Source organism: Pseudophryne corroboree, chromosome 1, assembly GCF_028390025.1.
Source record: "Pseudophryne corroboree isolate aPseCor3 chromosome 1, aPseCor3.hap2, whole genome shotgun sequence".
Lineage (NCBI taxonomy): Eukaryota > Metazoa > Chordata > Amphibia > Anura > Myobatrachidae > Pseudophryne > Pseudophryne corroboree.
In genome coordinates, this window is record NC_086444.1 from 531,490,905 (window position 1) to 531,504,794 (window position 13,890).

The following is a 13,890-nucleotide window of genomic DNA, read 5'->3' on the forward strand; positions in this document are numbered from 1 at the left end:
CATTCCAGGGGTGCTGCACCACTCCTGTTTAAATCCAGGGGTGCTGCTTGTCTGTTGTGCTGTGTAATTCTCCAGGTGTGTTGCCTTTTTGTTGTATAAGTCCAGGGGTGCTGTCTATCTGCTGTATAAGTCCAGGGGTGCTGTCGTATAATTCCAGGGGTGCCCTGTCTGTACCCGCTCATCTCTATTGGATATATCTTCTTGCATGCACTGTGTACCCAGCATTACAGCGAGGTTATTCTCAATTATTTCATGTTAGGAACTCAAATGAATGGCCCCAATTAGTCAACATAAATTTTAAATTATTATTAATGTTCCACATTTTGAGATTATTTACAAGATGATCATTTGTTGTACAGGTTTATTTTCCTTTATTTTGTAATTATTTTCTCCTTAATAATTGTACAATATAAGGGCTGCATAGGGTTATCACAAGACCTCGTGGTGTTAGAAGAACAGAGTTTCAGTGATCTTGCATTGCATCAACTTTCCAATACACTGCAGTACTAGATGGTCCAGGAGCTCCTATGAGGCACAAACAGTTACTGAAGAAGGGCCTATTATGGAGTCTCATGGTGGCTTGCCTGGCTGATGCATGCTGTTGGCACAGAGGTTAGCATTGCTTGCTCCCACAGTCCTACTTGTAATATGAAATAAGTTACGACTAGAGTGGTAAGCTCCACTAGGACAGGGGCTGAATAACAAAAAATTCACTGCACAGTCCTGCTTAGTACTGTATTAAACCCACCCGAACTCAACTTGCCCAATCCTGGGCTGCTGTGGGGACTTACTAAAACATCTAAGTGGCTGCTTTATTTAACCATAAAATATGAATAAAATAAACAAGACACACAGGTATGCTCACATGCGTGTAACTGGGACACACAGGTATGCTCACATGCAATACAAAAATGGGAAAAAAGAAACCCACAAGATTTTCACAAAATAAGTCTCCAGACTCTGTGGAGGGGAAAATATCAAATCTTGATCCTGTGCTATACACAAGTTTATTTGCATCCAAGCATTAAATCCAAGATTATCTTAATCCCTGAAAATGGAGAAGGGGGTACAAATTCAGAGGCTTTGGCCCCTAGTTTTTCAGTTTGTCCAGTAATGTGGTAATTATATATTTGCTTGGTTAAAGTCCTTTCTGTTCCACACCAATATAGTAGTGGAGGTGAAAGCCTGTGTGTTGTTCCTGATTGTGTGTGCCTCTGTAATATTTAATCACCTTCTTGACACTGTCCTCTTCCTCTTGCCTCTTCTCATAATGTGAAAAGTCATAAAATATGGAGGTGGTATGTTTGTAGCTAGCTATGATTTGGAGAACTTGGTGAGCTTTTTCCAGCGGGACCACCTGTCACTGAAATGACGGTTTTATTAAACTGTGCATGTCCTGTTTAAACAACATAAGCATGGGTGGGAGGGCCCAAGGACAATTCCATCTTGCATCCCTTTTTTTTCTATGCATTTTGTGCTCTTTGGGGCCTACTTTTTAAATCTGCCATCCTGGCTGCCACTGCAGTGGCACTCCTAGATGGCCATGTGTTTGTGCTACCCACTTGTGTTGCTTTGCTTAGTCATCCAGCCACCTCGGTGCAACCTTTTGTCCTAAAAAGAAAATAGTGAGGTGTAAGGTGTTCAGAATAGACTGGAAATTTGTGTAAATTAATGTTATTGAGGTTAATAATACTGTAGGATCAAAAATACCCCCACATTCTGTGATTTTAGAAGTTTTTATGTTGTTTTTTTCTTTAAATCCATATCCAAAACCAAAACCAAAACCTGAAAGGGTGTTTTTTGGAAAACCAATTCAGATCCAAAACACAAATGGAGATCCAGATCCAAAACCAAAATACAGAACCCAAAATGTATCCAGCGCTCATCTCTACCTCAGAGTAATTACTTAACCGAGGTAGTCCTTCTAAAAAATTTTTTGTGAGGTCCAAAACAAACCAATCATTTTACTCACATGTGATGTCCCTGTCACTGAAATGATTGGTTTGTTAATCTGTGCATGTCCTGTTTAATATATACAACATAAGCATTGGTGGGAGGGCCCAAGGATAATTCCATCTTGCACCTCTTTTCTTTGCATTATGTGCTCTTTGGACCATTTTTTGCCATAGTTTATAAAGCTGATATCCTGTCTGCCATTGCAGTGCCACTCCTAGATGTGCCACTTGTTTGTGCCGCCCATGTCTGTCGCTTAGCTTAGTCATCCAACAACCTCAATGCAACATTTTGGCCTGAACTGGATGAAAACAATATTGTGAGCAGTAAAATCTTCAAAATAGACTGGAAATGAGTGGAAATAAATTGAGGTTACTAATACTGCAGGAACAAAAACACCCCCAAATTTGGTTATTTTAGCTGTTTTTATGATTTAAAAAAAAATACAGATCCAAAACAAAAACCTGCAAGTTTGGTTTTGGCAAAATCAATACAGATCCAAAACATGAAGGAGATACAGATCCAAAACACAAAACCTGAAAAATGGCCTGGAGCACACACCTAGTAAGTATTGCTTTGGTGTAGTATTGGCATGTTATAGTGGTATTTATCTCTGTAGTGTAGTAGAGATATATGGTAAAAGGCATGTATTGATACAGTGTATTGCTATAATGTACTGATGTCACATAGTTATAGTAAGTATTATAATAGTGTAGAAATTATAGTAGTGGGGGATTGGTTGTATTCAGTTTGGAGAAATGAGAAATGTAAGGGAATATGGGGTCTATTTACAAAGCTTTTGATGGAGATAAAGTAGACAGAGATAAAGTACCAGCCAATCAGCTCCTGACTATCATTTTTCAAACCCAGCATGTTACATTGCAGTTACACACTGCCTGGCTGGTACTTCATCTCCGTCCACTTTATCTCCATCCAAAGCTTAATAAATAGACCTCCTCTGGAGTAAATCTGCACAGGAAATTCCTCTTGAGCACCAAAGAATCATATAGAGGTTAGAGATCGGTATTCCCAGAGCTTTAAGGGAAAAGGAACAAGTTGGGAGACAGAAGGAATTATCAGTAGACACCAGAGCATCCATAACTCTTAGGGGGAGAATTACTAAGCCTTTAAAAGTGATACATTTCACGGTTATAAAGTAACAGCCAATCAGCTAGGTTAGGAGCTCTTTGGTTGGTACTTTATCACTGTGAAATGTAAATTATATCTGGCCGATACAGGTGTCTTCAGGGGGACACATGGCTCACCAAAATTGAGATATTTTAGGTGATCTACAGTCCATTACAATTTCTTGTCATATTCCTTTGCTTTAAAAGGTAAAGAAAAATGCTGATGCATACTCTATGCACTAAGAATATTGGTAGTCCAAAAAATTATGATAAACTCTTACAATTAACATGGAGTATAAATGAAGTTCTTGTTTGGCCAAATACTGTATGTGGGCACATCCACCGCATCCAGATGAATTTTATTAGATAGGTCCCTAACATCTCTAATACTAACACAAATTTGTCTAGGTCTTACCTCTAAAATAGAGCCCATTCTAATATTTGTGAAGACAGTATATTGTACAATTGAAAGTGAGGCTCTTTCATTTTCATATTTGCACCTCTCCCATCTACCCTGAGATGTTTTAATTAGCAATACATTTATATAATGTGTTTTTATTATTATTATTATTATTATTATTATTATTATAGATGTTAGGGACCCATCTAATGAAGTTCACCAGGACGCGGAGTATGGGCCCACATATTTGGACAAATATGTGCTAAGAACTCTTGTACTCCATGTTAATTGTTAGTGTTTATAATAACTATTTTGACTATCAGTATTAGTAAAAAGAGTGTGCATCTGCCTTTACTTTGTATAATACTAGCATGGTAGCACCTTCAATTATGTTTAAAAATAGAGTGTACAGTTCAATCCCTCCGTTTTTCCTTCATAATGAATCCTTTCCATTGCCAATGTGATATTTATAGTCTCTCATCTCTCTCTGCCCCCTCTCCTCTCTACCTCTCTCTCTCCTATCTATGCCTCTATTTCCTCTCTCTGCCCCTTCTCCTCTCTCTCTTCTATGTCTGTCTTTCTCTCTCTCTGCCTCTCTTGCTCACTCTCTATCTGCTAAAATGTCTACTACCAGCTCCTATCTCGCTTCTTGCACCTGTCTATGGACTCGCTCTCCTCTTTGTTGTTGGCCCTCTTTGGCTTTCTTCTCTCTCTGAAACTTTAACAAAAAAATTTGCACAGTGGAGAGATGTTCACTGCCAACTCCCTCTAAAAGAAAAATATAGATATGCCCTGCTTTCAAGTATTCTATAGATGTGAATACTTTCTGTTACCAGCGTGATATTTATAGTCTCTCTCTCTCTTCTCTGTGCATCTCTCGCATCTCTCCCTGCCCCCTCCTGCCCTCGCTCTCTCCTATCTGTGCCTCTCTCTCATCTCTCTCCTTAAATATCTACCACCAGCTCCTATCTTGCTTATTGCCCCATCCACAGTCTCTCTTTCCCCTTTGTTGTTGGCCCTCTTTGGCTTTCGTCTTTCTCTGAAACTACAACAAAAACCTCTCACAGCAGAGGGATGTCCACTGCCAAGGGAAAAGTATAGATCTGCCCATGCTGGTGCTGCTTTTCAAGGATGATTTTGGTCATCTCCAGCCTCTGCTGCCAGCAGCTGTTCTCCCAGAATCAGCATGGCTGCTGGCAGATCTGTTGGTGGTGGCAGAGCAGAATCAGTCCCCATGCTGCCCAAAAGGAGGCAGAAGTGCAGAGAGGACCTGTGCTTCTGCTGCCGTTTCATTGGCATGCAGCAGAAAGAGGCACAAGCACAGCATGCACAGGGGGTGGTGATAACAGGAAATAGGAATATGGATTGTTTGAGAAAGGGAGACCCAAAATTTCTGCCTTGCTTAGGACTCCATGAGGTCTACATTTTTCTCTGGCTACAGCTGTGGAGCATTTAAAATGTGTCAGTGAGTAATGAATACACCTGTGTACCTGCTTCATGACCTTAAAAAATATGAGCTGTTTTGGGTCTTGAGGACTGAGTTTGAGAACCACTGCCATAAGCCATTCAGCCACAACTATTTTCAGTATGGTTATCCCTGAGCTGTAGGCTTACCCATTGTTCCAAATATTTATATCATACTTACAGTAGTTTCCATTTGAATACATGTTGTTTCATACTTACGCGCATTACATTCAATATTTTTGAAAGAAGCAAGCAAATGGACAATTGGATCAAAATTTGTATTGCACCTCCAGTGTGTATAATTTCATAAACTACAATAATGGCCCTGTCACTCTTTACCATAAATCTCACTCACTCATTGACTGACTGACTGACTGACTGACTGACTCATCACTAATTCTCATACTTCCCGATATGTTAGGAAGCTGAAATTTACCACAGTTATTCTTCAGGTGGGAAATAGGAAAACTATTTAATTAGAATTTGAATAAACCTCCCCTAAGGGAATGAAAAGGGGGTTGACATAATTACATCAACACCAATGCGTGGCTTATGTTGCATGAACAATAACACCCAAATGGACAGAATTTTAATAAACCTCCTCTAAGGGGATGAACAGGGGGTTAACATAATGACATTATTACAGATACATTGACTTGCATTGCATGAACAATAACACCCAAATGGACAATTGGATCAAAGTTTGGATTGCACCTCCAGTGGGTAGAATTTAATAAACTACAAAAATGGTCCTATCACTTTTACCATATCTTCTCTGGGTGCTCCTCAGGTAATGGCAAGAACCATGGATTAATATTTACTTACATCAATACATCTCATACTTACATCTCTATAGATTTACTACATTTTAACACTCATTTCTATTTACAACCGTGAAAACTCCCATGTGAACAATAGTAGAACAGCTAGTACATAGTAAGAGAAGAAATACTGAACAGTAGATGGGTCAACCTACCATAATAGCAAAATGCCCAAACTTCTCAACCCTAGGAATGTTGGATTTGGGTGCGGGGATAGCAGTGTAATCAAATGGATGAATATTCTTTATCTTTACAGGTGGACTACAGCTCCCAGCAAGACTTCCTGGGCATGACATCATATGTAGAACCAAAAATACTAGCATGTCCAGATATCAAGAGCATTCTGCATCCAAAGTCCAGGGGATGTGAAGAAGAGCCCTAGGCTTTCAACCCAGGGCTGATTGTTTTTGTGAGTTCTCACTCTCCTAGGGATTCTAGTCCTGTGCTCACCAGTTTTGGGCTGGTTACTGGTATGGCAGGGGGACCCCACATTGTGTCCCCATGCTATAGCATAAGCCATCCCATGTTGTGCAGACTACTGATGATTATTGGAAAATAGGGGAGATCCCACACCTTTTCTTCCCTGATGCCTTTTTTGTTTTTACAATTTTAAAAATGTATTAATGAAACAAAGCCTGCACAGGTCACTATGATCGGCTTCACCATCTCACCTGCCAGAAGCATGTCCATTATGTGGGTGGGTTAATAAATACTGGGTTTCTATTATTGTAACTAAAAAAAAATTGATCGAGAGCAGATGTTCTGTTGTGTACTGAAGTTGGTCATTTGGTTGGTTTCTCGTTAGTTTACCTTTTTGTAAATAGTCATGTAGCAAAACTGATGGACAATGCAAAACTGACCTTTAGAAAATATACCCCTGAGGTGTATGAATGAATCAGGTTTTGCATCAAGCTGGAAAAAATAGATTTACTCTTGTGAGCTAGGGTTGATTCACTGGGATAAAATATATACATATGTAGAGTAATTTCCTGCTCTATGGTAAGGCATGTCTGTTTGGACTTAGAAAAGTACTTGAAACTCAGGTGCCTCATTTGAACATCTTGCACATTTCAAGATTTGTAAACCAAAGTTTTAAATACACAACAGTTCTTAACTGATCAAATTTATAGGTGAAAGCCAGAATAGTTTAACTTAATGAAGTTTTTCCATGTCAGCTCTTTTAAATTTAATGTAATGCAATTTTCTAGAGCACAAAGATACAGTAGAAAAATATTGATTTTTCTGCTGTGTTTCCAGAGAATGTGGCAGGCGTGCATTAGAACAAATATAATTGCTTAATTTTTATAAATAACAAAGCATTGTGGTTCAATCTTTTCTGTTCAAAAACTACCCTTTTTGTCTATTTATTGCAGTATACTTCAGGGATCAGCTATGACCATTTACATTATCATAGAATGTTCTTGATCTCTGTATGCTTATCAGAATAGTGTATAACCTAGTCAGAAAGATCATCACATTCGCCAACAGTAAGAAATGCAGAGACTGTAAGACCATTGTAAGCTGACACATCAACTGTTTATCACTTTCATACGTATTTGTAACTGTAGTTTTAAATTCAGTGTTTTCAATTCTTTCCTAAAATTATATGAAATATATAATTATTAGACAGGTTTACGTCCTACCGTAATTTTATGTACGCTATCCCTATTTTTACTAGATTTCTTTGTTGATAATTATTTTGAGTTATGTATAGTGTTGGACTGGGACATGATGAACCCACTGGGGAAATACAGTGGTAGGGAACCATGTTAAGAGGTGTGGCTAGTCTTCAGAGGGGTGTGGCTAGCAACCACATTGGTTTGCCTAACCATTGAATAGTGCAGGAGCTGGGCTTCTTGATAAATATATATAGTATATACTGCTTGTGCATGCATGATAATGTACCAGATTAATAACAGCAATGCACTGTAGGAAATGAACCATAGTTTTGTGCAATATATGGTAACATATGTATAATGTATAATTCAAATGCACAGTCTGAAACCTGAACCCTAGAGGAGGAGATGGGTCCCCAGGCAGTTTATGTAGCTTGCACAGAACAGTGCAGGATGATGAAACAGCATCTGTTAGGCAGGTAATCGCAGGTCTCCCACTGTTGTGCCCTAACATAGTGACAAGAGGGCCTGCACAATACTTAGGTCAGTGGCCATCTTGGTACAAGGAATGATGCCTCATCTTTGTTTTTAAAACACACAATCTTGGCTATACATATAGTAATAGATGAGGAAAAATTGCAGGGGACCAATGTGTAGTCAAGACAAGTTGAAGATTGGTGCAATATCCCATTGGATTACAAATATCAGATAGGAAAGGAAAATTGTATGTACAACGTGGCTGGTCATTTCATAGCACAATGTAGATTTAATTTTCAGTATAAGTTTTATTCTGTGTATATAGACAACTGCATCAGACTATGTTTCTAGTATTTTTGCATATAGTATGTTAAATTGTGTCATAGTTATCATAGGGTTGTGTGATCTAGCATAGAGGGAGATGTCATGGTGAATAGGGTGTGTGGACTAAAATTTTGCAATAATAGAACATAATTACAAAGCTCTGTGCTCAGAGCACATAAAAACTCCTATTTAAACATGTAAGCCACAGTATATTAATTATTTCTGTCTGACTAGACTACTAAATTCATTATAATGAATTGTTATTTTTATAGAGCGTAATAGAGAGTAATATTTGATCACTTTCAACTGAAGCCTCTTCACGGAATGAATAGATCATATGAAGTAAAGGAATAAAGGTTTTGATTCATAAAACAATATTAATGATATGTGTTTATTATTTATTAAAGGTAGGATCACCAGGTTACAGACACTATTTTGATTGACAGCACTACATATTTTTCAAGGTATACTAATAATATTACTACTATATTTTCTGTTTTGTGTTTTCCACATAAAGCTATTCACATAAATACTACAGAACATTTTTGTTAACATGTTAAAGTATGATTGATCGACAACCAAACATTATACTTAACAGAAGAAAGGTATAATAGCTGATAAACATATTGTGACAGGAATCACATAGATGGAGTATAATTGAACACACTTTATTTCCACATCAGGCAGGATACAGCTTCAAATGCAGGTTTTGCAGTTCTGGTTTACATGTAGTTCTTAAAACAGCAATATTCCAAGTTCTGGTAATCACAAACAGTGCATGTTCCGAATGGCTCTTAACATAACCCCAGACCCCCTCAAGCTATTGTCTGGCCATTTGCTGGCATTAGGAGCAATGATCTACTGAACAAAACACATTTTTAAAGACCGCAGACAAGGTGAAGTGATTAGACCAGCTGTGGCTTACCACAGACTCAGCTAAAACCCAGACTGGATTCCATCAGACCTATTGCTGCTGTTCCAATCCTGCAAAAGCCTGCCTTTCCACATTAACTTCATGTGGAATCATGCTGTCCCTGCCACAATATATTTAGAATTTTGATCCTATAATTGTCAAAAAAATCATATCGCATACAATTCTCAAATTTCTCCTTAAAAGGAAAAAAAACTGGAAAAAAAATCCTGCCGATTCTGACATTACATTAGAATGATATGATGACCATACTGAAATATATTGAATTCAGCATACTGTATAACTATTAAAAAATCCTTGGTATTATATGTAGGTCAAGTGAGAGAGGTTGACTAATGACTGAGACAGTATGATTAGAAAAATTAACTTGCCTACTGCTGTCGCTATCATTAAACAAAATCTGTAATACAAGTCATTAGCAAAACAATCAGAATTACTAATTCAGTATTCATTTAATGACTTTGATCATACCACAAACTGTATTCTAAAAAGATAAGAAGCTAATTTTCTTTGTAAAATATGCAAATTGCAAGCCAAAGAACAAGTGTGTTTTAACTATCCCTATTTAAAAAAAACACATTTACATATACTTATACAATGTTGCTAATTTTTAAATATCTGGTCTTGAGGGCTCTATTGTCAGACATTTAAGCATATGCTGTAAATGACCAAAAGTTCACATACTTTTAATTTAAAAAAAACCTGGGATCAACTACTTACCACTTATTAGTCTGACAATCAAAATTAAAAAAGAAGGCTTATTAGCAATCAAAATTAATTGGCTTGCTGCATTGCCATCTTCAAGCATTTAATTTATGATGGGTTATACAGTGCAATTAAAAATGTACAAATGTATACCTTGCTTTGCTTGCTTTTAAGTACTGATGGGGTAGGATGTGTGTTTGAAAGAACATTATATCATTCTAGCATTTTATAAACCATTTAGAAGTATACAAAGTACTGCAGATTTTGCAGATAATGTGATATTTTAGACCAAGTAGTCCAAACACTATTGTGTATAAGGGCACAAAATTATCAGATCTTACTAATAAAATGATTTGATCGGCAAGTACAAATACATGCTTTATAGATTTCAGTATCGCTATACAGAATGTTTGGGATGCCTTGCAATCTATTTGTTTTGCTCAACCCCCAAACAAACAGATCCATGAAATTGTGCCTGTTTCATGCTTGACAAACTTTACAGTGCTTAAGTAATGTGAGCCTTGAGAAACAGTGTGTGATACATGTAAAAGTAATATTAATGTCTTACCAAGAAATGAGGCCAGCGTCTGGGAGGTTAAATATTGATGATCTCACTGAAGGTTTCCCTATATAATAAAAAGTAAAAGCAATATATTAAAAAAATCATATTATCACAAAAATATCCTTCATATGGTTCAACGAATTCTTTCATGTATTTAAAGATTTATAATTACAGTTAATTAGTTTTTGCCTATTTTGGTAATAGCATCACCTTTAAGTATAAAAATAACCAGTGTATAGGCTTTATTAACTGGAACAAATGACTGCAACAATGTCAACCAAAAAAGAAGGTAGCTACTGTATATTCCAAAACTACATGACAATAAGCACAGAAAGGTACAAAATACTAAGAGACAGAGCATTACATTGCCTGTGGCATGCCTCCTGGGTGTAAAGGAGGTGCTGTCTTAAGTTATTTCACCATCCCGTCCTGCGTTCTTGAAGCTAATTAAAGAAAATAATGTAGCACATTTACTGTGTAATAGCTACTTTTCCAGTTACAGCTATGTTTTGCCAACTAGCATACTGTATTTTAGTGGTATTTCACTGTGAAACTAATACACTTAAACAAATGACAAATTGTTTTTTCGTTTTGTGTTCTGGTTTGTTTTCTTAGAAGGTTAATGCTTAATGTTTACGTGGCCTTATTTTAGTGATGAAGATTTAAGAACAACTTTTGTTGCAAGTAAAGGATAAGGAAATTAACTGTCCATAATATTTAGCAATGGGAAACATTTGTAAACACATTATTAATATTATTACTGCAAGTCACAAATATACTTTGTGTCAGATAAAACGGAACTGTCAATACATTTTGCTTCATTTACTTGTAGGATGTGAGGTGGCATGTACCTTAGCAACACTGGAACTTGAGGCTGACAGAAAAGGCAATTACATGTAATACCTGTAGGATTATAGATGTCTGCGTATGAACTAACAGATGTAGGGCATAGGCAGATATTTGAAAAGGTAGCCACCTCACTTTACATACTGGCTCAGGAGTAGTAGGTTTAATTCCCAATGTGACCATACATGTGGGTTGTCAAATATAAAGTAATATTGTCATCTGTTTGCATTTGGCCAAGATCAACAGGTATTCTATTGGTCAAAATTACCAATTAAACTATTGAGCATTTTCATGCATATATTTTGGGCCGCTACAATACTAAGATATTTTTCAGAAGGATTATTGTAGTGTGTATACCTAACGCTATATTTATTATTTATTACCAGCTATTTATATAGTGCACACATATTCCGCAGCGCTTTACAGAGAATATGGGGCTATTCACATCAGTCCCTGCCCCAGTGGAACTTATAATCTATATTCCCTATCACATGTACACACAGACACATTCACGCTAGGGTTAATTTTTGTTGGGAGCCAATTATTTGTATATTTTTTGGATTGTGGGAGGAAACCGGAGCACCCGGAGGAAACCCACGCAAGTATGGGGAGAAACTACAAACTCCACACAGTTAGGGCTATGCTGGGAATCAAACCTATGACCTCAGTGCTGTGAGGCAGTAATGTAACCATTACACCCTCCATCCACTATATACCAATTCCATTTTGAAACATATGTTTTGCACCGTTAGCTGTCCAAACTATCACCTCTAGAAACTTTTCTAGATAGAATTTTAGGACTTCAACTACAGGGGCGCAATCATTAGTAGCAAAGTTCTGATCTACAGATAAAACAGCTATGAGGCAGAGCTAGGTAGCACAGTGGATCAACTGTCATTTTCTTGCCCCAGGAAAAGTAACAGAGATAATTATCTGCATTTAAAAAACAGACCAATAACATGTACTGTAGTTCCTTTAACAGCAAAAGTATCCTTTACTCACTAGTGAAACTGTCATTCATAATAGCAGCAGAGCTGATATGCATGTGCAATGTACCTCACACAAACATACCTGCAGGAGCAAAGTTATAGTATGTCTTCTACATGAACCCTTTTCCTATATACCCTTCATAGGAAAAAATATACTCTAGTAATTAAGCTCTCATACATTTTTTCCCCATGTATTATAGCAATGCTATCTTTATAGATTGTCCTTCTGTACATAACTCTTCAATTACTGAAGCTAAATTGCAAGAGGATTCTGGTTGTTTCTAGTAACTATCTTATAACAATAATGGGTGCAGGAGATACAACCAGTGAGACGCTTCAGACTGGCCGGTGGCTGTATCCACATTGGATAAGGTAATTCTACATGGCTGTCCCCTCCCCATTGATAAGCCATCCTATGTGTATACCCCCTTCCTCCACCAAGCCCACCTCTAATCCCCTTCTTGATGCACACAGAGCGTACCGCACCAGGTCCACTCCCTGGAGTCTTTGGTGTTGGATGCAATACTCAGCTGAGTTGCTGTAACGAGCTCTGTTCCTGCTGTTTCATGAGTTTTAGTCTTATATTAGACTATATAGCTAGAGATACTGTACATTAGAGGCAGAACTCCAAGGGCATGCTGAGACTTTTAGTTCCACAGAAGACCTAAATCAACAGACTTCCTATAGTCCAAGTTAATACGTTTCATAATTCTGCAAAATTAAAATAAAGTTGGATGTACCATTATTATGCATTATTTACTTAATTTTATATGTTGTCATTTGACTGTCAACAATGATATAGATGGGTAGCTGTAACCAGCTATTGGTTTTTGAGGGATAGGCTCCAGCAATCTTTAACCAAAGTAACATTTTATCTGTCGGTTTTTTGCACATTACCCACCTTAGAGTACTTCACAATAAGTGTATAGAGCTTGCTAATGTATATATAGGGGATACATGTCTACTTAATATATTTTATTGAGTGTTTATAGGAAAATTATAGTTGCTGTCAGATATTTATCTTTATTGGTAATTTGTATTTTTCATTTGTAATGCTGTTTGCAGCATTCAAGTATACTCTGAAAAAATAAAGATACAGGGGGTGAATCAGACCTGATCGCTGCTATGCGTTTTCGCAGAGTGGGCAATCAGCGATAGACTGCGTATGCATATGCACCGCAATGCACATGCACAACATCAAACAACAACAGGCATCACCGGACAGCAACAGGCTGGTGCAAAAATTTAAATCACACAGCCCTTTGCTTGCTGATTGACAGGTAGAGGCCGTTTGTGGGTGGTAACTGGCCATTTTCTGAGAGTGTCAGGGAAATCGCAGGTGTTCACAAGAGTTTTCAGGGAGGGTGTGTGATGTCAGCTCCTTCCCCGATCAGCCTGTTCTCATCGCACTGTAGGAGTAAGTCCTGGGCTGCGCACAGACTGGAAAAATTATTCAATGGTGAATGAGGTGCGAATGGATTTGCAGCTGAGTGATTTTTAGCAGCTCGGTGTACACATGCGATATCACACTTGCATGGCGAATATACACTCCTCTTGGATGGCGAATCTCTGAATGCAGCACAACAAATTTAGCAGCCCAGCGATCAGGTCTGAATCACCCCCACTGTACATGTAGCAGAACTGGTGGTTGGAAAAATGAAAATGATTGCTAGAA

The 13,890-nt window shown here is 37.6% G+C and overlaps 1 protein-coding gene across 33 annotated transcripts in view; it reads right to left on the bottom strand.

The window, feature by feature from the left end:
• Positions 1-13,890, bottom strand: part of PTPRD (protein tyrosine phosphatase receptor type D) — a 2,362,472-nt gene that overhangs the window by 1,590,955 nt on the left and 757,627 nt on the right. For all 33 annotated transcript variants that reach the window (XM_063914017.1, XM_063914015.1, XM_063914014.1 and 30 more), the window contains exon 4: positions 10,387-10,444. The gene's annotated coding sequence lies outside the window, so the exon portion shown is untranslated. The remainder of the gene's footprint in view (positions 1-10,386; positions 10,445-13,890) is intronic.